Here is a 27,915-nt window from a genome sequence, read left to right on the forward strand (position 1 = left end):
CTTCACATTTCTAAGGAAACTTGTGTGCTGAGCAGCTGTAATGCTCTGCCCTGGCAGGGTGTGAAGCTGTGGGCAGCCTGGCCTGGCCATTCCCATCCACCTGCAGCTGCTTGGCTGCCTCCCTAGACAGATTCCTGCTCCTGGCCAGTCTGTCTAGAGAACATGCTCCTGCACCCCAGGACTGGATGCTTACCAGGGCAACCTCTGATAGCCCCCAGCCTCTCTACCTGCCTTGGCTGCAGTGTGCCTGAGGTTCCATCTCCTCTGCCACCCTCCCCTCCCCAGTGCTTGGAGGCCTTCATCTTGTTCATAGTCCAGTGGGGTGGGCAGAAGTGGCACCTGTGGATCCAGTTATGATCTCCATTAGCAGGGAAGTCAGGCATCTTTTGGAAATCAGATGGCCACATTTATTTGTTTTTGTTGACTATGCCTGTTGAGATTTACAGTCCCTGGTGCTATTTGTGTTGGAGGACACAGGAAACCAGGGCATGGCTTGAGGGTTTGGGTGTGCCTATCGCCTGGCTCCTTTTTCTGGTCCTGGCAGCCCAACCCTTTTGCACATGACAGCTATGTCCTCAGGCTGCAGGTGAAACTGATGTTGGCCAAGGTCCAATATCCAGGTCACGATCATGCGCCCCCCCCCCCCCCCCGCCCAGGAGGGAGTGGGTGTGTCCTATTCTAGTAGGATCCCTGTAGCTCCTGATTCTGTTTCTGGGGCCAGAGAAGATGCCAGGTTCTGACTGTATGAGGTTCACTAGAGCTGTCTGTCCAGCTGGTATAATGGGAGGGAGACCCGTCAGAATCCTGGGTTTATTGTAAAATGTCAGCTGTGAAAGGGAAGTGGTCTGGGAGTGGGGTATGTGGCAGAAAATTTTCCAAATTTTTGGTGATGTTTTGTGTGTGGGCAGTTAGAAGACTTGGTATAGGGTCTGAGTCCTGCATGTGGTTTTGGTGTTGAGTTTGAGATCTCCACAGAGAGTAAGCATAGAGTCTGAGTCCTACATGAGGAATTGGTATAGGATCTGACACCTTCGTGTGGGTCTCCTTTAGTGTGTGTGCCTGAGGGTCTTCTTCCTCCAGCACTCTGGTCCTAAGGTCTTCATAGAATGTGTAGGGAGGAGATGCAATGGTAAAAGAGCTGTGAGAGGAAAAAGAGCAGGGGTTAGGGGAGGGGACACCTGGAGCCCAGCAGGCCTGGGCCTTGGGAAGTCAGCTCAGAGGTTTCAGGCACAGGCTTGAAATGGGACCATGTCATCAAGATCCAGGTTTGACAATAGAGATTCTTCGAAGGAACAAATTTGGGCTCAGGTATGCAATCTTGAGTGGCTGTGTGTGCACTCTGTGGGTGACATATCTGGTCAGGTGATGTTCTCCACAGACAAGAGGGTGGATGAATGGGGTAGTGCTAGGCTAAGGTAGGCAGGCCTCAATTAGGAGGTACCTGGACTGAGGCTTTCTGCTCATGAGGAAGGAGGCCTTTTCTTGTAGGAAGCAAAGGGCAGGTTGTTTCAGAGATGCAGAGTTTGGAGTGTTGTGGACATTGGCTCTGCCCTGACCCTTTCTTTTCTTTTCCTCTCCATTTCTCCTGCACTACCCTTTTCTGTTTATTCCTTGGTACTAGTGATTGAACCTGGATGTGTTCGACTACTGAGCCACATCCCCATCCCTTTTGATTTTTATGTTAAGACAGGGCTTCACTTAGTTGCTGAGGCTGGCCTCATACTTGGAATCCTCCTGCCTCAGCCTCCTCAGTTGCTGGGATTGCATGCACTTGGCAGTCCAGGCTCTTTCTGTCTGATTTTCTCTTTGCAGCTGGGGCTGAGTCCTTGGCCACATCCTGCCTGGCTGGTAACAGAAACCACAGCATGGCCTTGGGGGAGGACAGGACTGATCTCTTCAGGGGTCATCCCAGTGTGGCCTTCTGGTGCTTTCTGCCTTTTCCATGATTTTACCTGTCCTTCGTCTCCCTGTGTAGATTATGAGAACAGTAACTCCTTGTTGGCCCAATCCCTGGAGGAAGAGATGGAGTGCAGGGAAGTGCTGCAGGAAGACAAGGACCTGTGCTTGTCCCCAGGCTCCAGTAATTGGCAGGAAAATGTAGCTGAGCCCAGTTCTGATGAAGTGTCCTGGACTATCCAAAGAGTGAGTGAACCATGGCACCTCCACCCATCCCAGCCCCTGCTCTTTTCCCTGGTGGCTTAGCTGGGCTGTCTGAGCCACCCTCACTGCTGCCCTGTGTCCCCTGCCACCCGACATTTTCCCTGAAAACTTACTGCACTGCAGTCCAGCTGGTCCTAGAAGTGCTACCACATGGGCAATGGCCTGGCTGCCCCCAGTGTCTGATGCATCCCACAGGAGTCTATGGGCTTCAGACCCTGGGTCTCCACCTTCCTTTCCCAGCCCTAGACCACATATGTGAGTGTCTCAGGAGCTGTGGCTGCGCCAAGTGTGAGTCTCACTCTCCTCTGGGTCTACATGTTGAGGTGTGGGGCTGCATGCACCCCTACCATGCTGCAGGGACCGTGTGTGGGTGCTCCCTGGGTGGCAGGTGCTCTTCCTTAGAGGTGAGACCTCATTGGCCTCTGGATGCTGTCAGGCACTGGGGAATTATTGTTTGGTAAGGGAACCAATTGGAGCCCCAGGAAGCTTCTGAGAGAGATCTTCCTTCAGGTGTTCAGGAGCACTGGGGCGGTGCTCCCTGGCTAAGTTCCAGCTCACAGATACCCGAAGTGTGGCACCTGTTCCTAGGTTTCCTCCTGGGCGTGGAGAGGATGGGGCTTTTGGTTCCTGGGCTGGGTCTGGTTTGTGAGGTTCCTTGCAGAGGTTGCTCTTTGGTGTTGCAGTGATACACTGGGGTGCACTATAAGTGGTGCCCAGAGGGAAGGAGTATATGTATAGTGTCTGGTGTATGTGGTGTGTGTGAGGTGTGTGTTAATTTGTGTATGTGTGTCAGGGTGCAAGGGTGTGTGTGTGTGTGTGTGTGTGTGTGTGTGTGGTGTGTAGTTTTGTCCTTTCCCTGGAGTCACCTTTTCCTCAGCAGTGAAGTCCACCCAAACCTGGATCTTGGGGGATACTGAAGGCTTGGGTAAAACTTCAAGTGAGTCACCACAGAGAAACTTAGAGCATGGCAGTTAAAAATGTTGCATTGTGCAGCAGGACAAGGTTCTTTTTAAACATTCATAGATTAAGTTGAAGAATCGTTGTGGAAGAAAAAAAAAATGAGCAATAGCCAGGAAACCATAGCTGTGCTCAATGGTACATGCCTGTAAACTCAGTGACCAGGAGACCCAGGCAGGAGGATACAAAGTTCAAGGCCAACCTCAGCAGCTTAATGAGACTCTGTCTCAAAAAAAAAAAAAAAAAAAAAAAAGAAAAGAAAAAAAAAAGAAATCAATTGAGGACAAGAGCTCTGTGTCCAATCTCAACTTCACACCTTAAAAAACTAGAAAAAGGTGAGGAAACTAAACCCAAAGTCAAACAAGGAAGAAAATACTAAATATTAGAGCAGAGATTTAAAAAAAGGAGAGAATAGAAGAGCAATAGAAAAAACTGATGAATCAAAAGGTTGATAGTTTCAAAAGACCAGCAAAATCCATAAACTTTTAGGCTAATAAAAAATGGAGATAATATGTAAAGAATTCAGAAGGTCAGGGGTCCTATATTTTATCTCTTATGTGGAAGCTAGAGAGGAAAAATGGAAAGGAAGGTGGGGGCAGACATCATGATAATTAAAGGGAGACCAGTGGGAGAAAAGAAGGGGTAGATGTGAGGTGGGGGGAGGGGAACTGCTGGGGAGGAATCCTGGCCAAATGGTATTGTTACATTGTGTATCACATGCAGCAGTATATGGCAACAAACACCATCAATGTGTGCAATTGCAAAACACCATTGAGAAAAGGTGCCAGACTAGGGTTGTAGCTTAGTGGTAGAGTCCTTGCCTAGCACATGAGTTTCATCCTCAGCACCACATGAAAACAAACAAACAAACAAACAAATAAAGGTATATATTTTTAAAAGGTGTGAAATAAACTAAAGTAGAAATGAAGATGGAGACGTTACTGATGACTTTATAGAAATAAAACCCAATTTGAAGGAATATGATAGAGTTGGCATTTGGTCAACAAATGTTTAGCAAAACTTGCTTAATTTTGTCACTGAAAGCACTAGAAACAAAATGAAAAAGTAGAAAAATTGGACTGCATCAAAATGAAAACCTTTTTCATTTAGAGGAGGACAAGAAAAACTGAAAAGGCAGCCAATGGAATGGAGAAGTGTTTGTCAATCATGTATTAGATTAGGGTTTAGTATCCATGATATATAAAGAACTCATGACTCAACAACAAAAAGACCATCCAACTTAATTCTGGACAAAAGATTTGCCTGAAGCTGGCTGCCTTCCCCTCCCTTCTTTCTTCATCCTGGGAATTGAACCCAGGGCCTCCTGCATGCTAGACCAGCACTACCTCTGAACAGCATCCCAGCTCTCCTTATTTTATTTGGAGACATTCTCACTAAATCACCCATGCTGGCCTTGAACTTGAGATCCTCTTGCCTCAGCCTCTGAAGCAGCTGCAATAACAGTTATGCACTGCCACACCTGGGTTGCAAAAGCTTTTCTCCAAAGAAAATATACAAGAGGCCAAGAAGCCTGTGAAAGGCATCAGCATGCATTGGTGTTTCAGTGCCATGCAAAACCTCTTGACACACCACCTAACACACACTAGGAGAGGTATGATAAAAAGTGTCAAATCACAGGTATCATTGAGGTGTTGGAGAAGTTGGAGCTGTGGTGTCATGCTGGAGGGAATGTGAAGTTCTACAGCCACTTTGTAAAGCAGTGTGGCAGCTTATCAGAAAGTTAAATTCAGAATGGCCATATGACCCAGCAGTTCCACTAAGTATTCATCCAAGATAAAAGAGAACAGGTGTTTGAACAAATGCCTGTCTGCACATTCAGAGCAGCAGAGCTATGGCAGTCCAGTGGCCCAGCAACCCAGGGTATCCTCAGAGGGTGAACAGCAGGTGAACTGCTTAGGCTGTGTACCCTCCATGGAATATCAGTCAGCCATAAAAAAGAAGCAAGTGTATGTGGCCAAACCGCAATGAGGGTGGACCTCAGACATGCAGTGCTATGAGAAGAAACCCAAGGGGCAAGGCACAAACTGTGTGAGGCCTGTTGTAGGAAACATGTAGAACCAGCTCATCCAGAGAGATGAGTAGCTCAGAGTTGGCAGGGTGGGGGAATGTAAGTTTGGTGGCTTTTGGGGTGATGAAGTGGGAGCCTAGTACAGGTGATGATGAACGACATTGAGTGTTCATTTTCAAGTGTTTGGGGAAGAGGTGTGGCTCGGTGTGGAGCACTTCCCTGCATGTGTAAGTCCCTGGGTTCAAGCCCCAGCACTGCAAAACAGCAGCAGAACCACTGCAAATTGTTTATTTGTGTGTGTGTGTGTGGTGTTGTCACAGGAGATTTACTTAAAATACATGCCTGAAGGTGCAGAAGCTACAACTGAGAGAAACTGGGAGCTAAATGCATAGGTGAGCACCCACCACAAGTGTCTCTGGGCTGTGGCTTTCCAGTGCCACAGTGAGCCTGCATCATGCTTCACCTGAGCTGGTGTCGGTGTTAAGAGAATGTCTCTGAGCTCAGACCTGATGTTCCCAGAGTGTGGGCAGAGCCTAGGGGTGGCCTGGACCTCAGAAGCCAGGATGAAGCCTCCAGCCACTTCCCAGCCCTCCCCAGCAGAATCAAGCATGTCCTAGCACCTTCCCGAGAGAATTCTATGGTCCACAGGGCCATAGGGAGGTGGCCTGACTCCTCCTGGCCCTTTCTTCAGTGGCCAATGGATGCTGGCTCGTGGGCTTCTGCTTTCTTTCTCTGTGTCCTTCCAGAGGCTCAGGGGTATGAACTTCTGGCAACAAGGAAAGCAACCTAGCAATGGCCTGAGTTGGTCAGGTGGGAAGCTCCAAGTGGCCCTTGGCCCTCAGTGGCTTCCCTTCCTCAGCCTTTTGACAGAGGCTGCCTGGTGGAGGCATACCTGGCCTCTGAAGGCTCTAGAGGCTATACCTGGTTGAGCCTTGGGTACCTGGACTGACCTTTTTCCCCTGGTGCCTCTAAAGCTGCACTTGTTGAAGCAGGGTCCCAGGTGTTCCGGTGGTGTTCCGGTGGAGGCCCCAGGGTGCCATGACCTAGGGGACACTTCTACCCCACCCGCCTGCATCCCCCTTGTTTTTGACCTCAGCTGCCTTGGGCTCTGTGTTGTGTTTTCCCTGCTCCATGAGGTTTCCCTGATTGGACCTGGGTGAAGCAGGGTTCCAGGGTATGTGGTTGACCCTGCACTTTCTGAAGGGGTCATGTCTCAACAAGGAGTGGCCTCCGGATCTTCTGTAGATGCTATAGAGGACATAACTGGTGAGCAGGCAGCTGCCTAGCACCTTTCCAGCCAAAGGAGAATGGATGAGGCTACTCTGTGTGAGGTCTTGGACATCTTCATTGCAGATGATGAGCAGGTAGTTAGTGTTTCTGGCTGCAGAACCTCCTGCCAGCCTTGGAATAGCTGGTCATGCTCACACCTCCACTAAGAAGACTGAGCTGGGAACTGTGCTGATTGTGAGGCAGCAGTACCCACTCAGGTTTTGGCCCTTGGGGCAGGTCATTTTGAGGGTGCCATCTTTCTGCTCTGTGCTTCACATCCTGCCTTCCCACCATGACTCCTAGCTTCTATTTCTTGTGAAAGTCTCTCCCTTGACATCCACAGGCCACAAAGGGTTCTACATACCAGCAAGGTGATGTCCATGTTGGCCCTGTGCCCATCAGCAGGCTGTGCTTGAGACACCAGTGGTATGGTGGATGCCCTACAGAGCTTGATGTCTGCTCCGTGGGGTTCAGATCCTGCCCTGTCATTTTCCAGAGCATTGGTTGGGTGTGTTTCAGGTTCACTATAACACAAGAAGAGAAGCTCAATTGTGTAATGAAGGTGCTGATTTTAGTTCTCTCAGCAAAAGAATCCCTACAAAAAACTTTAATGTAGATAAACTTCCTCTTTTCATGTTTCCCAGTTTTATTTGGCCACTGTCTGAAAAAAAAATTAGCACTGCAGGTGCTGGACCCCACCCCCTTACTAGTTTTTCACAAAATATGTAAACAAGGCCTCTGGCCTTGAGCTTGGCTTCATAGTTCTGACTACATTTCTAAGATAAGGGTTTTACCAACTGGGTTCCATGGTAACAGCTGGCAGGGGGAGGAAAGAAAATGAAAAAAAAAAGGCTTTCCCCTTCCCAGGTGTCCTTGAAGAGTTAACTTGCCCAGAAAAAAAAAACTGCTTTTTGTAAACTTTTGCAGACTGTGAACTTCTGAGCCTCACCCTTTACATGCTAAGTGCAAAATTCTGAAACTACCTAAACTTGGGGTCCAGGGGATTAATTGCTTACAGCAGAAGCTATGCCCTCCAAATGTGACTGCAACCAAATAAAACTGTTTCCCTATCTTTGGTGCTATCTTAGGTGCCTTGCCCCATCTGTCCCTACAACTGTATAATTCTATATACCTAAACATTGCTTATGTTTTCATGAAATGGTAAACAGATGTGATTTATTGTGTACTGCAAATAACAAAATATCTCTTTGAAATGGAATAACTTGCCTAAATTCAGAAATTTACAAGGATTGGTTCAAAGTGTGAATAAAGAAGGAGTTAACAGATAGAAAAGAAAAATTAGAAGGTTCTAAGTATGGATTTAATAGAAGGAAAAGATGTTTCTGGATAAGAAAGTTATGTGATTAAGTAAATACGAGGATTTAAGCAAGTGATAAAGAAGGTCTGTGTGAGTTGGTTATATATGTAAGTTTTTTGAGCAAGTAATCTTGAAAGAATTAAGCATTATACAACTATGGTTAAACAACAACAGTTATTTTGCAATATTGTAATATGTTATTTCTTTAAGAACTAAACTTGATTAGTATAAAAACATCAATAATAATTGTGGTACTATTACTCTTCTTGTATATTAAATGCATTCATATTTTCCAGGTACATGTCATTAAGATAGAAGCTTTAAAAAAAAAAATATCAAGCTAATATTCTCCAAAAGGTTGCATGGTAATTTTAGGCTCATAAAAATAACATATTGGAGATTTATTTATATCATTTAATTTTCTATTACTAGACCTGTTATCAATAAGATTAATATAAAGTTCAATAAACTGGATACAATTTAAATGTAATATATTGTGTTAGCTAGTATTTATGTGACTTTGATCAACAATATATGTAAACTTTATAAAATGATATGTAAAAACAAAGATCAGCTTCAATACTAGAACACTTTTCCTAAGATTTATAAAAAGCTCTATCTTATCTGAGATAAGCTGTGCTTCCCATCTTACTACATGTTATAATGACTCCAAAGTAGGTCAAACTTCAGCTAAAGCCCAGTACTCTTAATTTAAGGTTAAACTGACTTTGCTGGATGTTTAAGATCAAGACTTAAACTTAATTTAAAATGGCCAAGGAAACCAATATTTGGATCTTGCCCTGTGAGTCAGCCTGAATCTAGGGAACAGGGAACTTCTCTAAAGAGCTTTGCAACTCTGGGCCACATAACCTCCTGATCAGGGAGATTAATGAGACCACTGGAGAATGAAAAGCTAATCAGTGCATTTGTTATGAAGAGGAGGGTCATTGGAGAAGGGAGACATACCTAATTCTTCCAAGAAAGCCACATGGTCAAGCAAGACCTGGACCCATCCTAGCACAAATGGCACTAGCAGAACTAAGAAGCTGCTCTCAAATTCCCCCACTGTGACCCCTATGGGAACTAGGCTGACTCTTAACAATAGATAGAAACAAAGTCAATTTTGACCAGCTTGATCTTAAACACCTATCAAAAACAGTTAAGCCAAAACACAGTCATTCCTGGTAGTAATGAAAGACAAGAACAGCTAGAAAAGAGGAAATAGCAACCAGGCCAACAGTCTCCATGGGGAATATTAAGTCAAGTATGGCCTTGGCTCCTCCCCCTCACAGGGCCCTTATTAGTGCTCTTTATATTTCTCCTAATAGGACGATATATATTAAATTGCCTACAGAAGTTCTTGCAAGATCAGATACACAAATTCACCAATCAATCAATTACCAGTCCCTGATGCCAAAAACAGAGACCTACATACGACTCATGACCAACTCCTCTAGCTCCAGAGACTCTGTCCCCACCTAAAACCCTCTCTAACCCCTTTTCCAGATTTTACAATCCCTCTTTTACTTCCTAGGAATGAGAAATACTCTCTGGCAGTTCTACTCTGCTGTTCTGTCTGCTCTATAACATCCTCACAAGGCAACATCAAACCTAAACTCCCCACACATCAGATGAGAAGTCACCAGCCAGATGAAGAATTCACTCACATGCCTAGGCACAAAAAGCTGCACTACCTACTTACTTTGGTTGTTACTTTTTCAGATTGTATAGATACCTTCCCTACATCCAGAGAAACTACTGACACTGTTGCCTCCATCCTCATAAAGTAGATCATTCCCTGGTTCGAATTTCCTTTCTCCATCCAGTCAGACAATAGTCTGGCCTTCACTTCTCAGGTTGTTCAATAGTTTCCAAAAGCCTCAACATCACTTTGAGGCTCCACATCCCCCACCAACCCCAATCCTTGGGTAAGGTTGAGAGGACTAATGGCATTCTCAAGGATCATCTCACTAAACTTGCTATTGAACTCAGGCTCTTCTGGCCCAATCTTCTGCCCTTTGCCCTCACCTGAATTCAGGCAGTCCCTAGATATCCTTCAGGCCTTAGCCCCTTTTAGCAACTCTGTGGGTGCCCTTTCTTAACCAAACAAAGCTTTCCAATCACTCCTACTCCCTTTGTGTCCTACCTGCCCAATCTCACACTTCTACACAAACTCCTAAGGGAACACACTGACAAGTGCCTTCCTGAGCCATTCATTGCCTCAGCCCAAGCTTTTAGACACTCCGTCTGATACCATGTCCCCCACCTTAAAAAGACACCTGTTTCAAATGTCCAGTCCTGGACTTCCACGACGCCTACTAAACTCAAGATTTTTTGCCAATTCTCTTCTTTTTTTACTAATCATTATTCTCTCTCAAGTTTTTATCTCAAACCACAGATGCCGCTTCTACATCCAAGCAACATAGCACCAGGATGACACCACCCTCTCTCAGTTAATGGGTCAAGGTGATTGTCCTTCCACTCTCTGCAATTGGGATGTCACCGTTAACATCAGTGATTTCAACCAAGCCACCTCAAACACTTCCTAGAGTCCCTTCTACAGGACCAGTGGCTGATACCAAGAATCTCCTCCATCCAGGACTAGTTTTTATGCCATCGACAACTTGTGGCTTCAAGGAACTTTTGTGGACTTTACCCCTACCAAAGTAGTTATCTATAGCCTCTGAAAGTTATTTCTGGCTGCACTGGTGATCTCAGATCTGTCCCCTGAACATTCCTCCACTTCCCTTTCTAGGTCCAATGCTGCCCACCATTAAGCAGGAAATAGCCAGAGGACTTAATGCTGTCCCCCATGTCACTTAGAAAAACAAAAAGGGAGGAATGTTAGGTGCAGGACAGGCTGAGTAAGCTGTCTGCAGGTCATGCCAAACAAAGTTAGCTGCAGGATGACCTGGCTTCTCTAAACCTCCGTCTGATTCTTTATTACCTGTTTGCTTCAAGCCCAAACACCCAAACCTCCACTTAAGGCTGAGCACTTCGCCCCCCTGCTCAAGGCTGAACACTCAGTCTGACACTAAAGGCCAAACAATTAACGCCTTGTGTGCCAATAAGGCAGTTTGAAAACCCAGAGACCCCATTAGATTTGGGCTATAAAAACTTCCTACTGCCAGGCCCCTCTCTCTCTTGCTCTCTCTGTCTCCTTTGCATGCATTCTCTCTCTCTCTCTTTCTCTCTCTCTCTCTCTCTCTCTCTCTCTCTCTCTCTCTCTCTCTCTCTCATCTCCTCTGTTGCACTGCTGCAATAAAGATCTCTTGGTCGCTCTGAGTGTTGTGGTTACTTTTCTTTCACCCCTGATTTTAATCCCTGGTACTGACCCCCCCCCCCCCGATAAAAGGGAAGAATATAGAAATATGTGTCTTCTTTTTGCAAGTCACCTTTGAATACTTTTTGGTACTAAAAATTAACCAATGTGCTGATATTTTTATATATTTCCTATTTAATTGCCTCTGAGATGCCATCACCTTTAAGACACTTAGAAAATTCTTATTCTATGTACAATTCAGAAGAAAAATTGCCATGTGGTTAAAACATGCCAATTTTAAGATTCCATTCTTCTTAGATGTGCATCTTAGAAATCAATGAAATGCCCTAATTATAAGCCACAGATTTGTATGGTAAATTATTTGTTTTTCTTCCAGTTAATTCTTATGTCTATCAAATGTAAAACTCCATAAAGGTATGCATGCTTTGTCCATTTGTCAATATATCCTCCATGCTTAGAAACTGGAACATTTTCAATATACTTGTATCTGCCACGAGACCAGCAGAGGCTTCAGGAAAGAAGGTTCACTTCATAAGTAATTGCTAGGGAGTTTTAAATTAAAGAGACAAGACTCTCATTACCTTTAAACCAACTCCGAGATGGCTTCTCCTAGCTTCCACCTCCAGTCACCTAATGTGGTGGCAAGGTTTACAGAAGAGACTATAGAGAGAGGGATAACACGCCAGGGAGTGGGCTTTTATTGGGGAACAAAAAAAGTCAAGGGAAAATCCCATACAATGAAGGTTAAGGGGGGCAGCATCCCAAGGTCAGGGGTGATAATTGGGTCTTTAGGGCAGTGGCCAGGCGACTCTACACTGATAAGCCCTCTGACCTAGAAAAGGATGGGGCAGGCTCTAACACAGCTGTGTCTAAGTGCCTCTCATTCAGCCAGGGAGGTAACTCAAATCACGTGAGAGGATGGCCTCCCACACTTGTAATTCATTATTTGTTTAGTTTACTTGGGAACATGTGAACATGAAAAGAAAAAGTAATGATTTTTAACAGCATTTTTAACAGTACTGACCTCTTTTACTTGGGAACATTTTACTTGTTCAAAATAAAAAGAAATAATTATTTTTGATTTGGCTGACTTCTCAGGTCAAAGAGATTCAATATATCTCTAGACAATTGAAAATATAGTTTCTTCTGAGGAGTCTTTCCTTACATGTTTGTTTCCACAGCACCTTTCAATAGTAATAAGCAACAAACACATTACAAGATTTTTAAAAAGTCAAAATAAACAACCTTTTTAGAGTTAAACAAGTTAAAGAAATTTTTGTTACACTGTAGCTAGCTTGAGCTAAACTTTATTTTAATTTTTCTCTATCATAACTAGCAGTGTTTCAAATAAAAGGATAATTGTAAATGAATCATACCATGAGGACTGGTATTTGTACATCTATCTACATTTTCCAAATTTGCTAATATGAACACCAGTAATAGAAAGTGTTTTTTTAAAAAGTTTTTACAGCTGGGCATGGTGCTGCTTCCTTGTAATCCCAACAATTTGGGAGGCTGAAGAAGGAGGATCCCAAGTTTTAGAATGCTTCAACAGCTTCACAAGATCCCATTTCAAGGAGGGGAGAAAGGGCTGGACCTCAGTGGTAGAGTGCCTCTGGGTTCAATCCCTAGTAAGTAACCCACTCCCAAAGTTATGACATGAATGTATATTCTACCCAACTCAGACCTGCTATCGTCCACACTGCTGTCACTTCCTAACTCTGTTCTCACATCAAACTGCTAAAATGATTCTAATATTTAGATGTCAACATTTCTAATGTGAATTTCCATTAAACACAGACAAAATCTTCTGACAGAAATCAACCTTGCCTCCCAAGTTTCTACAATAATTGACAAAAGTGTCACAAACAAAAACCATGTCTTTTTTATATACCAAACACTTCAGAAAAAAATATTTTTTCCAGAATACTGTTGTTTGTCACTTTTTTCTTGTTAAAATTAAGTAGATATGTTCTTAATATTATTCTCATAGAGGCAGAACTGTCATTAAAGAAAATTTTTAGTTATCAAAGAGATTGAGGGGCATCAATTTAGTGTTTGGGGGCTTTTAGTGTGGGGGCAACAGGATCTAGGCTTCCCACAATGCTTGGGTGGGATGGATCTGTATCATCAAGATTCATCCTGGTCACAAGAATTTTGATCTAAAAATGGATTAATCAAGCCCACTTTAAATGAGCATTACTTTAAGACACAATATTTAAATGTTTTTATAGAAAACCTCACCACTTGCCTCTAATGATGTAAGACAAAGTAGTAAGGGATGCTTCAGGAGAATAAGAAAACTGTCTGAAAATTAGTGCCTATTTCTTCACAGTGCACATTAACTCAACATAAATTTAAAATTATAGTGGGTATACATAGTCTAGTATATATGCTAACAGTATGAGAGATGGCACATAAATCTCACCCTAATGAAACCAAAAATTTCAATCTTGTCAGTATTTTACTTGTTATTACTAGCAACTGAAGGAGTTCATTATTGTTCCTTCAAGTAGCAGTACCTCAAATCACAAGACACAAAGAATGTGCTCCAACATGATGTGGATGAAAGGATCATAGTAAAACCTTGGGTAGACTGAGGCAGCCTATCATTGACTTTGGCATGCCATCCCTACTTCAATCGAGCCTCTCCTTTTTATTAGCTTAAATAAGGTTGTCTCAACACTAAGTGTCCCAACATTAGTATCCATCTTCATCTTGCTCTTTGATTTTCTTGTTTGAACTAGATCCTAATACTTTTTATTTTTACCAACTCAAACTTCTTCATTAGCAGAAGGTGCAAGAATTCGAATGCATGCTGTCTTCTACCACAGGAGAAAGTTCTGGCTATAAGTGAGACACAATGCATGTCATATATTGTCCTCCCTTTCTTTCTCTTCTACATGTAAGTGAAAGTATCACACCCACTTTCACTTAGGTGTGTAGGCAGGTTCTGTTGTTCAGGAACCCCACTGCTCAGTAGCAAAGTGGGCTTGATAGACGTTCAATACCAAGGAGAGGAGCCTTGGTTCTGGGGTTGACAACCAACTGTTCCAGACTGGAATCACGGGCTTCAAGGGGAATCAAAGTTTGATTCTTTCCTTTGCCTTTGGCAAGACTTGGGCTCCAGTATTCCACTTTCCTTGGGCTGGCATACAAAGATCACTCAAATCCCACCTCTGCACTCTCACCCAGGGCCAAAAAATAGTTTAGTTTAGGGATGAAGTGAAAGGAAAGTGACCACAACACTCGGAGTGACCAAGAGATCTTTATGCAGCATGCAAAATAGGAGAAGAGAGAGAGAGAGAGAGAGAGAGAGAGAGAGAGAGAGAGAGAGAGAGAGAAAGAGAGAGAGAGAGAGAACAAGGGAGAGCAAAAGCAAGAGAGGGAGACAGAGAGAGCAAGAGAAGGGGGCCCAGCAGGAGGGACATTTTATAGCTGAAATCTAATGGGGTCTCTGGGTTTGTAAGCTGCCTTGTTGGTGGACAATGATTGAATCACACAGTAGTTGCTAAGGGTGTCATCTTCTGCCTTAAGGCATATGGGGCAGGGTTCAGATGTGTGTTTCTGTGGCACCAGATGGGTGGGGATTGAGTGTTCATTCTTGAGTGGGGTTGAGTGTTCAGAATTCAAGCAAACAGGGGCTGGGGATGTGGCACAAGTGGTCGCACACTCGCCTGGCTTGTATGCGGTTCGGGTTCAATCCTCAGCATCACATACAAAAAAGATGTTGTGTCCCCTGAATACTAAAAAAATAAATATTGAAAAATTCTCTTTCTCTCTCTCTCTCTCTTAAAAAAAGAACTAAAAAAAAAGAATTGAAGCAGTGATAAAGGACCAGACAGAGGGGGGTTTGAGTGCATGGGTTATCGTGCAGCTAACATTCGTTCAGACTGCCCTATAAACAACTTAGTTCAGTCTGTCCTGCACCTAACATCCCTCCCTTTTTGTTGTTCCACGTGACATGGAGATGGCATAAAATCCTCTGGCTACTTCCTGCTTAATGGTGGGTACCGTGGGACCTAGGAGGGAAAGTGGAGGAATGTTCGGGGACAGGTCTGGGAACACCAGGCAGCCAGAAATAACACCCACTGGCTATAGACAGTTATTTCAGCAGGAGTAAAGTCCTCAAAAGTTCCTTGAAACCACAAGTCATCAATGGCATCAAACCAATCCTGGGTGGAGGAGATCCTTAGTATCAGCCATTGGTCCTGTTGTGGGGACTCTAGGAAATATCACAGGTGGCTTGGTTAAATCCAGTAATGTTAAGGGTGACAGCCTAATTTCAGGCAGTGGAAGGGCAGTAGACTTGTCCCATAAACTGAGAGTGGGTGGTGTCATCCTTGTGCCATGTTGCCTGGATGTTAAAGCACCATCTGTGGTTGGGATAGAAACTTGAGAGAGATTAATGATTAGTAAAAGAAGAAGAGGATTGGTGAGAAATTTTGAGCTTTGTGGGCGTGGTGGAAGTCCAGGACTGGACATTTGGAACAGGTGCCTTTTAAGGTGGGAGACATGGTACAGGGAGAGTGTCTAAACCTTGGTCACCATTGGGGTAGTAGGTATGACTGTATGGGGTTCCATCCAGCAAGGTTCCAATGATTGAGATTGCAGTTCCTGAAGTAAGACTGAGTCACCCAGTTGAAGAGAGTCCAATTCAGTGTGTGGTTGTGCTGGGATTTAGGCAATGAATGGTGCAGAAAGGCACTGGTTTGCATGTTCCCTGAGAAAAGGGCTGGAATTTTGTCTGACTGGGTGGAGGTGGGAAGTCTGAACCTGGGAATGATCTGCTTGATGAGGATGGAGGGGATGGTGTCAGCAGTTTCCCTGGATGTAGGTAAATCTTCTATCCAACCTGAAAAAGTATCAACCAAAGTAAGTAGATAGTGAAGCTTTTTGTGCCTAGGCATGTGAGTGAAGTTGATCTACCAGTCTTCATCTGGCTGGTGGCTCCTCATCTGATGTGTGGAGAGTTTAGGTTTGATGCTTTCTTGTAGGGATGCTGTATAGAAGACAGAAGAAACAGGGTGGAGCTGCCAGAGAGTAGTTCTCATTCCTACAAAGTGAAATAGAGGTTGTAAAATCAGGAAAAGTGTTTAGGGAGGGTTTTAGGTGGGGGCAGAGTCTCTGGTGCTAGAGGAGTTGGTCCTGAGTCATAGGTCTCTGTCTTGGGAATCAGGGGCTGATAGTCTTAAAGAAGTAGTTGGTTGACCAGCTGGTTGGTGAATTCGTGTATCTGATCTTGCAGGAACTTCTGTAGGCAATTTAACATACAGAATCCTATTAGGAGAAACATAAAGAGGACTAATAGGGGTCCTGCATGGGGGAGGAGCCAAGGCCACACTTGACTAAACATTACCCATAGAGCCTGTTGGCCTAGTTGCTGTCTCCTCTTTTCTAGCTGTTCCTGTCCTTCATTGCTCCCAGGAATGACTGTTTTAGCTTAACTGTTTTTGGTAGGTATTTAAAATCAAGCTGGTCAAAACTGACTTTGTTTCTATCATTAAGAGTCAGCTGAGTTCCCATAGGGATCACTCGTGGGGTAACTTGAAAGCAGCTTCTTAGTTCTGCTAGTGCTGTTTGCTCTAGGATGGGTCTAGGTCTTGCTTGACCATGTGGCTTCCCTTAGAAGCATCAGGGACATCTTCTTTGTTCAGATTCCAACTTGCAAGTTTTCATTCTTCCTTTTTGGGATGGTTGTTTTTCTCCTTCATCATTGTATCTTTCAATTATTTTAAGTTCTTTATCATTTTATAGAGGATTACAGCTAATGTAAATATGAAAGTTTTAATTCTGCTGCTTTCCTTTTATTTGAAAGAGTCAATGACTTGAAGAATCAGTCTGTTGCGAAAAGAAAATACTTTGTTTTGCAACATGCCCACAGGTATGAAAGTGAATGGCCAGCTCCTTGTTTCATCTTGCTTAGTGCTGCCAAGTGAATGTTTATATAGCATTTTATGTGGGATTCTTTCCTCAATCTTGGGAAGGTGGGCACCAGGGTAGATCACTAATCTGGATAAATTTCCTTTCCTAGAATGTGGGTTGTGAGGGTCTTATCTGGGTCCAGTGGTCAGTGAGTCATCTGGGACCTGTGAATCTAAGAAGACATGATTGTTTAGAAGCTTCCACTTTGAAGGTATGGGCTTCTGGTTTTCATCTCAGTCAATCTCTATGCTCTACACCGTTGCTAATGCCTTTTAATTTTGACTTTTCCTGTAACCTAGGTTATTGCTCTGTGCAAAGGTTAGTGCTTTTTAACTAACTCTAAAAGTAGTAATTAAAATAAGGATTAGGGTATGGGAAGAAAATAAAATTATGCTCATTAATTAAAAGAAAATGTGTGCAGTGTAAATCTTTTATTTCACAGTACCACTTCACTAGGTTTCCTTGAGTCTCAGAGGAGACTTTGGACAAGGACTTTTGAGCAATACAGGAACTATTGAGACCATTTGGACTTTTGGAGATGTAGTGAATGCTGTGTGATTGATTGAGTTTATTGGGACAAGGGATAGAACCTGATGGGGATCTTTAGTGTTTCCCATAGGTTTATATATTAAACATTTCTTTCCTACCTGATAACCCACTGGGAGGTAGTGGCACATTTTAGGAGGTGGGACCCAGTTGGTGGAAATGAGGTCAATGGGGATGTGCCCCTGAACAGGTACTCAGACACATGTTCCTTCTCTCTTTGCTTCCCAGCCACCATAAAGTGAGCAGTTTTCCTCTACTATACACACTCCACCAGACATACTGCCTTACTACAGGTCCAAATGCAAGAGGGCCAAGTGTACATGAATTGTAAACCATTCACAAACTGGGGCAGATGTGACTACAGAGAGCCCAGGTGGACAAGCTCAGGCCCAGCATGGGAACATTCATTGCACAACAATGTGTCTTCCCAGCTAGGAGACATCTGTATAGGCTGAGATGGATACTCATATGGGTTTATTTGGGGTGATCCTCCCCTTGAATTACCTCAGTGTCTCCAGAAGGGGTATCTGAAAGAGGTCTCTTCCTACTTGAAGTGATTTCTCTATATTAAATATTTACTGAGTGACTGGCAAGTACTTCTCAGTTTTATAGGAGGGAGTATAGCCTCTGCTTTTCACTTTTATATTCTCTTATTAAATTTTCAACATCAATGTGTTTGCCTGAAATCTGCATTTATACCCTTCCACTTCTATCTTCAGAGCCCACAAAACTAATAGACTAAAACAAATTGCTGACTGTAGGTGTCAAATATTAGACTATGTATGTGGTGTACTCCTTGTGTGATCTTGTGCCTTAGTACCAGGACTTGGTGAACCTTTGTGTTTCATGTGAAGAGTCAGGAAAAGAACATGAACCAAAATACCATGAATCATCTTTTGTGTGCATGTTTGATTGTCATGTTTGCAAGGATTGTGTCTGAGTGATTTCTTTGGCCTTTGTTATGTGAGTACCTTTGTAGTAGTGCATGTGTTTGAGCTACTGGTGCTGGTTTCATTTTTATTTTTGGCACTATGGACTGTTGTGAACTTGTGTCCCTGCCTTTCAGAAGATCTAGGACTGTGTGTCATCTTTGTTATTGATCTGTTTATTTCTTTTTTTAAGCTTTAAAAGGTTATTTATTGATCTTAAACATTTACAACTCATACAATAAAATATGTACTAGTTTACTCCTGATGGGTTATGTTGTTTGGAAGAGGCTTCACCTCTTATCTTTATCACTTTTATTTCTGATGGTTGAGAATTATGGGTTATCTTTTAACTTCAAACATTCTTCTTTATAGATGTTTTAAATGACAGTCATCTGGCTTTCCTAGGAAACTTCTCTGACAGCCCAATTACAGGCTTTCTATAAAGTTTCCCATCTCTGGCTGAGGGAGGTGATTCCTGTAATCTCAGTTGCTCAGGAAGCTGAGACAAGAGGATCACAAGTTTTGAGGCCAGCCTAGGCAACTCAGAAAGACCCTGTCTTAAAACCAAAAAAGAAAAAGAGTTGGGGATGTTGCTCAGTGGTAAAGTGCATTTGCAGTCAATCCTTCATACCAAAAACAAACAAACAAACAAACAACAACAACAACAAAAACAAATACAAAACAAAACAAAACAGCCTTCAAATCTCTGAAAAGAAAGTCTCCTTGACTTTCTTAGCAATGGTGACATAATAATTCCCAAATAATCATGGTGAAAAGCTCATTCCAACACAAATGATGATGATACTAACTTTCAAATGTATACCACTATTATCCCAATGGAAAAAGGACAATACATAGCAGTGATTAAATAATGGAAAACTAACTAGAATTTCTTCAAGAAACACAATGGGAAACATGGAGCCAGAGAGAACAGCATTGATGAAGAGAGCTTCAGTTCCTATACTCAGACTTAAATAATATCACCCCAGGCTGAAAAGCTGCTCTGTACACATTGAAGGCCACCAAAAGGAAACATTTTAAAGTTCTAAGAAAATTACTCTAAGTAACTTTATAACTTGTGTCTGCCATAATTTAGTTTCACATGAAGATATAAAAATAATAAATATTGCCATGCATATCCCTTTGACATTTGAAAAACTCACAAATAAATCACTTGAAATATGGTCTAGTGAAATTTTCCTACATACTGAATGTTAATGATGGAATAGGCAAGCAAGCCAGCAAGTTTTTAAAGCATCCACAAACTGAAAGAGCTTCAAAGGGAGCCCAGCTGAATGCCGTTAAATGACAGAGCAAAAGGGAATGCTCAGGGAGGGAGAATATAAAAAGCTGGAAACTGGAATGCAAACAAACAGCTTTTTTGCTACAATTTGCATTGAAAAGGTTCATGAACTAACAGGATCTTTCCCATGGGCATGCTGGAAAGGCAGGAAAGGATGCAGCAACAGCAACTGCGGACCCTCCTCAGGCAATTTCCTATCCTTTTCAGTTTCCTAAATATCCCTGTTTAAGTTTCCTGTGATTAAAAAGGCCAGATCAGCTTTTATAAAAGTCCCTTGGGTTCCTCAATAAAGTTGAAGTCACACACTAGAGAGAGGTGGTCAGAGGGGTAGTTGAAGGAGGGAAGCCCCATCTGCTCCTGCGTAAGCAGGTCAAGCACCAAGCCACTGCTCACTGGCCTGTCTGGAGTACCAGATGTAATCCAGGGTGTTTGTCTCCCCCTCTCACCCCCCACCCCCCCACCCCACGCTCAGGTACAGATCTCCAACTACCCCATTGTTACTCAGCAGCTTGTAGGCTCTATTCAGGTTGAGGCCAGAGGAAGCGAAGTGCTTATAGACCTCTTCAGTGGGCTCTGCATTGAAGTCCCTGCAAATTATCAGGGGTATCTTGGCTTCGTGGGTGATGTTCTGCAGGTTCTGGAGAAGGTCACAGCCCAGGGCCAACTGAAACTGCTCCCAGCCAGTGCGAGCTTTCAAGTGGGTGACAGCGATTCAGAACTGTAGTCTTGATTCTTTGCACAACACGGTCTGAGAAATGGCCACCTGGTTGGTTTTCAGCGTTATGGCCATTAGCCTGATATTGGCACTGTTGACCAGCTTGAATCGGTTCTGGAGAAAACAATTAGGCACAACCATCTGATCCATTGTTGTGTTCAACTTCGAGACAAGGTCACCAGGGCTTTGGGAAGAAGGTGCCTTGATAGTCCAGTCTACTGAGGAGCAGATGCAAGGTGTCAAAATAGTGGTCCACCTCTTGCAGGTACAGTATGCCCTGCTGGTAGGCGAGGATTTTCTCCAGAATGAGACACTTCCTCTTTTCCCACTTGAGAGCTTCAACAGGGCATTGTACAAAGTTGTCCTTGCCCTCTCCAAAAGCTTGGGCAAGGGTGTTCCATTGCATGACCCTAAGGGGTGGGTGGCTACTGGGGCAATCTGTCCTCAGATCCCCAACGTCCCTCTGGAACCTGGGAGGTTGAGTATGCAGGACAGCCCTCCACTCCTCCAGAAGCTCTTTAGGATCAATGGGGTCCAGATGTTCTGGGTCAGGTGACACCAAATACTCTGGGTGCTGGGAGGCAGCGCTGCTGTTCAGAGTTTTGGCGAGAGCACTATAGAGTCTTCTTGTGCCCTTTCCCATGGAACACGCTGTCCAGGAACACAACCTCATGGTGCCTGAATCCACTGAGACCACTGCCAGGAGCCTGTGGACAAAGGCCTGGTCGATCAGGGGCAGGGGCGAGTGGTGGTGCATCCTGGGCACCGGCAGGCGGCACAGGTGGGGGCGTCTTTCTGCAGCAGAGCGAAGCAGAGCCGCTCTGATACATGCGGGGCGCTGCCGCCACAAGCGCCAAGGCAGCTTATCACGCGCCTGAGGAGCAGAGCCTGGAGGAGGCCAAGGCAGGCGAGTTGATCAGACCTCTGGGCCTCTTAGGGCAGATGCTATGAGCTGCTTCTCACTTCGCTGGGGCCCGCTGGAAGATGCTACAGCAGAGGTGGGGTGGTGGTGGCTCAGTCTGCCGCAGGCTGGCGAGAGCTCGGATCTGTGTATTTCCAGATCTTAAGAGTTTATATGTATAAACATGGTTTCAAGGTAAGAACTTAGGACTGAGAGTTTTTCTTGTACTTACGTTCAAATTCTGAGGCATTGAATGCATGTGCATGTTTGTGGCATACAGGTGGTCATATAAGATACATTTGGGAATGGAGATTGGTATCATATGTTAAGAAGTATTTGAGTATTTGAGTATGTTCTGAATACATTCAGTTATTGATAGAACATTTGTGTGATTGCATTTTGCATTATATTGGCTGGTCAGTATTTTTCTGCGATATGGGGATATGTGTATCTATTTTAACTGTTTCTTTGAAGGTAACGAGAATTATGAGGTTTTATATGATAGGGTACAGATTGTGTACCCTTAATTGGTTTTTGTGGTGTATGTGTTTTATATTTGGGTATGAGGAATTCTGGGTGTATGACCAGGCATCTGACAGATAGGAAGTTTATATAATTGAGAATTTTCAGATTTTCATGGGGTTGTGTGCTTGTGACTGTGTACATCAGGAGGTATGAGGAGTCCTGTATATACCTGTTAATAATGACAGAGTGGCTGCATGTGCTTCTCAGTCTGTGGCTGTTCTATGGAATGTGTATATTCAGACAGACACGTGTGTTCTCAATCACATGTAATCTAGGGCTCTGAATGTATTCAGGAAATGTGTAGACTGTATATTCATTTTCGAGCTGTAAGTCAGTGGTGTGTGCTTTTTTAGGGAATGCAAGTGGTACATGTATATGGAAATACATGTTAGGTATTTGGTTAGTGACAGTGTACATGCATTGTTCATGGAGTGGTGGGGTTTATGGGTATTTATTAAGAGAAGTGCTTGAAGGGAGAGTTTTTGAGAATGTGTATGTATACTTTGGGGCTTAGAGAATGAGGGTAGAGAATGCAGTGGTAGGTATATTTTGTACTGGGGCTACGAGTGGATTATGTATCTGGAAAATGATGACAAATGAATTGTAGTTGATATCCTTATTATGTACATTGGGAGGGGATTGGGAGTTTTTATGTGTATTTGGAAGTTGTTTGCACATAAAATATTTCTGAGAATAGAGTCATGTTTATGTGTTTATGTTTTGGGTTGTGCCCATATCCTTCAGTGTCATGCATGTTACATTTTTATAACCATGATGTATCTGGTTGCTAAATCTTTAGGAAGTTCAAAGAGTTGTTGTATATTGCGGATGAAGTAATATTTCTAATGTTTATGAAGTATGTATTTCTTTTGAGAGTATCACATCTGTGTGATTTTCTAGAGAGTTTAGGATTCTGTTTGTGTGCGTTCGGGAAAAAAGTAGAGTTGTATGCATAAATGTTTGTGTGTGTGTGTGTGTGTGTGTGTGTGTGTATTTTTAATGTTTGATGGTATAATGTGCACTTGCTTTCAGGGAGTGTATTTTATGTATGAATGTATAAGCATGTAATTTGGAAAGTATAGTTCACAGATGCATATATTGGCATGTGCATTTTGGAATAGGGGTTGAATATGTGTTTTTTGAAGGGAAGATGTTTTGTATGTATTCAGGGAATGAAAGAATGGGGTCAATTTGTGCATCTGTGTGTTTGGTGGATAGCAGTGACCTGATGGTTGTACATCTGTTTTCAAATGTGAGCATTTTTTATGGTATCTATAACAAGGGATTGTCACGTGTGTACATACATCAGTAAGGGAAATGTGCACATGTCTTTGTGGCTGGGTGGTGTGTATGTGTGTATGTGTGTGTGTGTGTGTGTGTGTGTGTGTGTGTGTTTGTTGGGTGTTGAATGTGGTCCCAGGAGCACATTAGTGATGGCAAGCCCTTCCCATATGCACTTGTTTCTGTTGATCTGATGTGTTGCCCACACTCGGCCTGTGCACAGTGGAGGCCAGTGACTGTGGCAGAAGTGAGATTCTAGTTTCTGGTTCTTATCCAGTGCATCTGAGTACATTATTTGTACTGGTAGGTGGTTGTGACTTTTGAGCTTGAGTGTTGCTAGCCTGCAGGATTCTGGGCTGGTGGATGTAAGTAGATCAGTGATGACCCCTCAGAGGGGCAGATTTTCTCCAATATGGCCATTTTTCTCCTGAATGGTTCATAGAGACTTACTCAGAAAGGAAAGTGCTGGAAGATTCACAGATTTAGGAACACTTCCTGAGACAGATATTTATGTTTGTCCAACTGTTGCTTCCTCCCTTGGATTTTTTTCATTTCCAAAACAAAGTCCAAGACCCTAAGTGTGTTCCCCACAGGACCCTCCCAACCTGGCTATGTTAGTGGCCCATGGGTTTACATGCCTGAACTCACAGTGTGCATGCTCTGGAAACACTACTAACTCTACAATTATCATATAATTATTTCTTCAGTCACATTATAAAAGGAATTACAAGCTGAAAATCCAATGATATTGACTTTTATTTTATTTTTTTTTCCTGAGAACTATGCTCATTATTGTTCTTTAATTTTTGGCATGGGAATTAGTGATCCTTTCTTTAAGCAAACATGGTCCCTCAACATTTCTTATTGAAATGATCTCCCAGTGGAGAATTCAAATATGTACTAAGATGGTTTGGTCAAAATCATTTTATTAATCCTGCTTTTCCTGTCTCAAGTAGAAATGTTTTAAATGTGGCATACACATATGATAGGATATTATGTGTTATGAATAAAGAAGGAAGTTCTTTTCGATTTTTATTTATTTTGAAATAAACAAAGTGTGATTAACTTATCTATAAGTGATAAAATACAAATAAAGTTTTACCATCTTAACAAAGTTTTACCATCTTAACCATTTAGGAATGCAGGACAGTGGTTTTCAGTATATTTGTATTGCCACACTTCTGACACCATCATGCAGCCACAGAACTTTTTCATTTTGCAAATTTGAAACTCTCTCATTTCTTGAGACTTATTCTTTAAGTCTCAATTTCCTAGCCCCCTAGGAGCTTGGCAAACACTATTCTCTTTTTTCTATTATTTTGACTACTCTGTGTATCTCATATAAGTAGTCATGAAAATGTATTCTTTCACTTAGAATAATGTGCAAAAGGTCTGTTCATGTTCTAGTATTGGACAGAACTTCCTTCTTAATTCAGAACACATAATATCCAATTATATATGCATGCCACATTTACAACATTTCTCTTTGAGAAAGAAAAAGCAGGAATATTGGAATGAATTTGACCAAACTATTTTAGTACATACTTGAATAGAACACAGTGAATTTTACCCTTAGTTATTCCTAAAGAAGTGTTTTAAGCACTACTTTAGAAAGATATAAATATGTAGAAGGAAGAATGGTACAGTAAAGGGAACAGGGCCAGGGAAGATGGAATTGGAAAGGCAAGTATTGAGGATTGAATTGGAACAAATTATTTTCCCTGCTTTTAAGGATATCTTAAAATGAACCCCATTGTTATGCATAATTGTAGTACACTAATGAAAAATGAAAAAAAATTCCTTCTCAATTGACCTTAGAGTATAATGAATAATTCTGGTGTGATTCTGTGGGTAAAAATATCTCTTCAAGTCTTTTCCTGTAATGTTTATAGAGGTGTATGGTGAGAATTGGAATTACCACCTCACCTGGGGTGGTAAATTGAGTGAGGGGATATGAATATTGCTTCATGAGAATAGAGAATGTTGGCAGAAATTCATTTGATAATTAGAGGAACCACCATACGTTTTTCCATAAAGTTTGTACCACTTTGCATTCTAACACACAGTACACTGGGGTTCCAGTTTCTACACATTCTTAGCAGTACTGGTGTTTACTCTTTCTTTGAAAGTAGCCATCACCATGAGTGTAAAGATATATCTTATTGTGGCTTTTATTTTCATTTCTCCACAGATTATTAATGTTGACCATCTTCCCATGTGCTTCTCAGACATTTATGTCTCTTTTCTGGAGAAATCTCTATGTAAATCCTTTGCCCATTTTAATATTTGGTTTTTGTTGTCATATTGTTGAGATATAGGAACTTTTTACATCATGAATATTATCTCTTTATCAGATACATGATTTTTAAATGTTTTATTGCATTCAGTGGATTGCCTTTTCACTGTAATGATTGTGTCCCTATATGCATAAAATTTTCATTCTTTATGTAGTCTAGTTTCTCTCTTTCTTTTGGTATCTGTAATTTTGGTGTCCTATCCAAGAAATAACTTACAAATCCAAAGTCATGAAATTGTTCCTTTGTGTTTTCAGAGCCTTATAGTTGTAGGTCTGACATTTGGTCATCAATCTATGTTAATTTTTGCATCTGGTGTCAGACAAGTATCCAAATTCATTTTTTTTGCCTATCTAGGTTTCTCAACAGCATTTGTTGAAATGATTACTAATTTCACATTGAATGGTGTTGTCAGATGTCATTTGAGGACATATCTAAGTGTTTATTTTTTCCGGATTTTCTATTCTGTTTTATTAATCTATATTTCTCTCTTTCATTTTCACATTGTTTTGATGACTGGATTTTTAGTAGGACATCTTGAAATCAAGATGTGTCAGACTTCCAACTTTGTTCTTTTTCAGCACTGCTTTGGTAGTTGGTAGCTTTAAGATTTCATATTAATTTTACAATGATATTTTAAATTTTTGCAATTACAAATTAGTCTTTTCTTAGGGATTGCATTGAATCTGTGGATTGCTTTGGGCAGTATTGATAAGTTAACAAATTTAAGCCCAAGATCATTTGCTGTCTTTCACTTTTTGGTGTCTTTGTAAATTTCTTTCATAGTTTTATAGCTTTCAGTTTACATGTCATTTACATCCTTGATTAAGTATTAAGAATGATGCAGAAAAGGGAAGAGGGCCAGGAAAGAGGGGAAGTATTGAGGACTGAATTGGAACAAATGACTTTCCCTGCTTGTGAGGTTATGTTAAAATTAGTCCCACTGTTATGTATAATTGTAATACAATAATGAAAAATGAAAAAAAAATTCCTCCTTAATTGACCATTGAGTATAATGAAAATCCTGGTGAGATTCTGTGTTTAAAAATATCTGTTCAAGTCCTTTCCTATAATGTTTTAGTGGTGTCATTTGAGAACATATCTAAGTGTTCCTTTTTTTCTGGATTTTCTATTCTATTTTATTAATCTATATTTCTCTCTTTCATTTTCACACAGTTTTGATGACTAGCTTTTATTCTCTTTGAGATGATAGATGAAATTTTTTTTGCTTTTCTTGCCATATTTTTATTGTTAATTTTTGTGTGTGTGGGTTGTGTATTAGCACCTTTGCTGAATTGATTCACTCTGGATTTTCATGCTGAATTTATTTATTTATTTACCAAATATGCAGAATAAATTTATGTATACTGAATATTCATGCTTAATTTATTCATTTTCATGAAATTTAAAGATTATATACACATAAAAGTATGTCCTCTATGCACAGATGTAGTCATGCTTTTTCCTTTCAATAACTATGCCTTTTGTGTCTATTTCTTGCCAAATAGATCTGGCAAGGACTTCTGGTATGTTAGAAAGAACTAGGAAAATCATGCATTCTTAAAATCTCATTTTGGGGAAAGTATTTTATTTTCTGATTAATTAATTTAGTAGCTTTGGGTTTTTCAGTGTGTTGCTATTCATTTTGTTGTATTATTCTGTGTTTTTTTTTTCTTATCTGAGTAGTAAGGATTGCACTTAAGGCCTCACATGTACTAAGCATATACTCCACCAACCATGAAACTATATCCTAGCCTTTTTAAAAATGTTTTTGTGGCAGAGTTGGTTAAGGTGTGTGGGGTGACCTTGAACTTCTAATTTTCCTGCGTCAGCTCAAAGTTTGTGTTTACAGGTATGCATTAATATATTCAGCTGTATTTCTCCCTTCTACTTCTAGTTCTTTTTTTTAGTCATAATAGATGTTGATGTTGTGCATTCTCTCTATTTCCAGGTTCTTGTCAATAACAAAGAGTAGAAGGATAAACCTACTAGACAGAGCAAGATGATTTATTTAAGTGGGAGTATACTGCTGTAGAAAGAGGCAGAAGGCTCCCCAAAGGAGAATGGAAAGCCTATAAATATATAGAGAGACCAAGAGGATCCAAGAATCTCTCTTTGAGAAATTGCAAAGAACTGTCCGAGGGTGGTAAATTGAGTGAAGGGATAGGAATATTGCTTCATGAGAATAAAGAATGTTGAGAGAAATTCATTTGGAATCTTGGCTAACTTAAGGTGGGGAAGTGTAAGAGCTTGTTTTCATATTGGTTTCTAAAGAAGTGGTAAAAACTACACCTGTCAGGTTTCAAAAGGACACAGACAACAGGAGGAGATATTAAAGGTTGCAGTCACTGTTCATACTTGGAAAACTTATCATAAACAATTGTGAAGCAGCAAGGAAAACAAGCAAAATTAACTTTATAATTATAAACTACTTATCAGTTTGAGTATTTATTTTGTCAGAATCATAATCAGAGGTCCTG

The 27,915-nt window shown here is 41.8% G+C and overlaps 1 pseudogene; it reads right to left on the reverse strand.

Annotated features, from left to right (window-relative positions):
- Positions 1–19,980: 19,980 nt before the first annotated feature.
- Positions 19,981–21,092, reverse strand: LOC143388784 (nocturnin pseudogene; annotated as a pseudogene).
- Positions 21,093–27,915: the final 6,823 nt, after the last annotated feature.

The sequence above is a fragment of the Callospermophilus lateralis genome, unplaced genomic scaffold (assembly GCF_048772815.1).
Source record: "Callospermophilus lateralis isolate mCalLat2 unplaced genomic scaffold, mCalLat2.hap1 Scaffold_1392, whole genome shotgun sequence".
NCBI lineage: Eukaryota > Metazoa > Chordata > Mammalia > Rodentia > Sciuridae > Callospermophilus > Callospermophilus lateralis.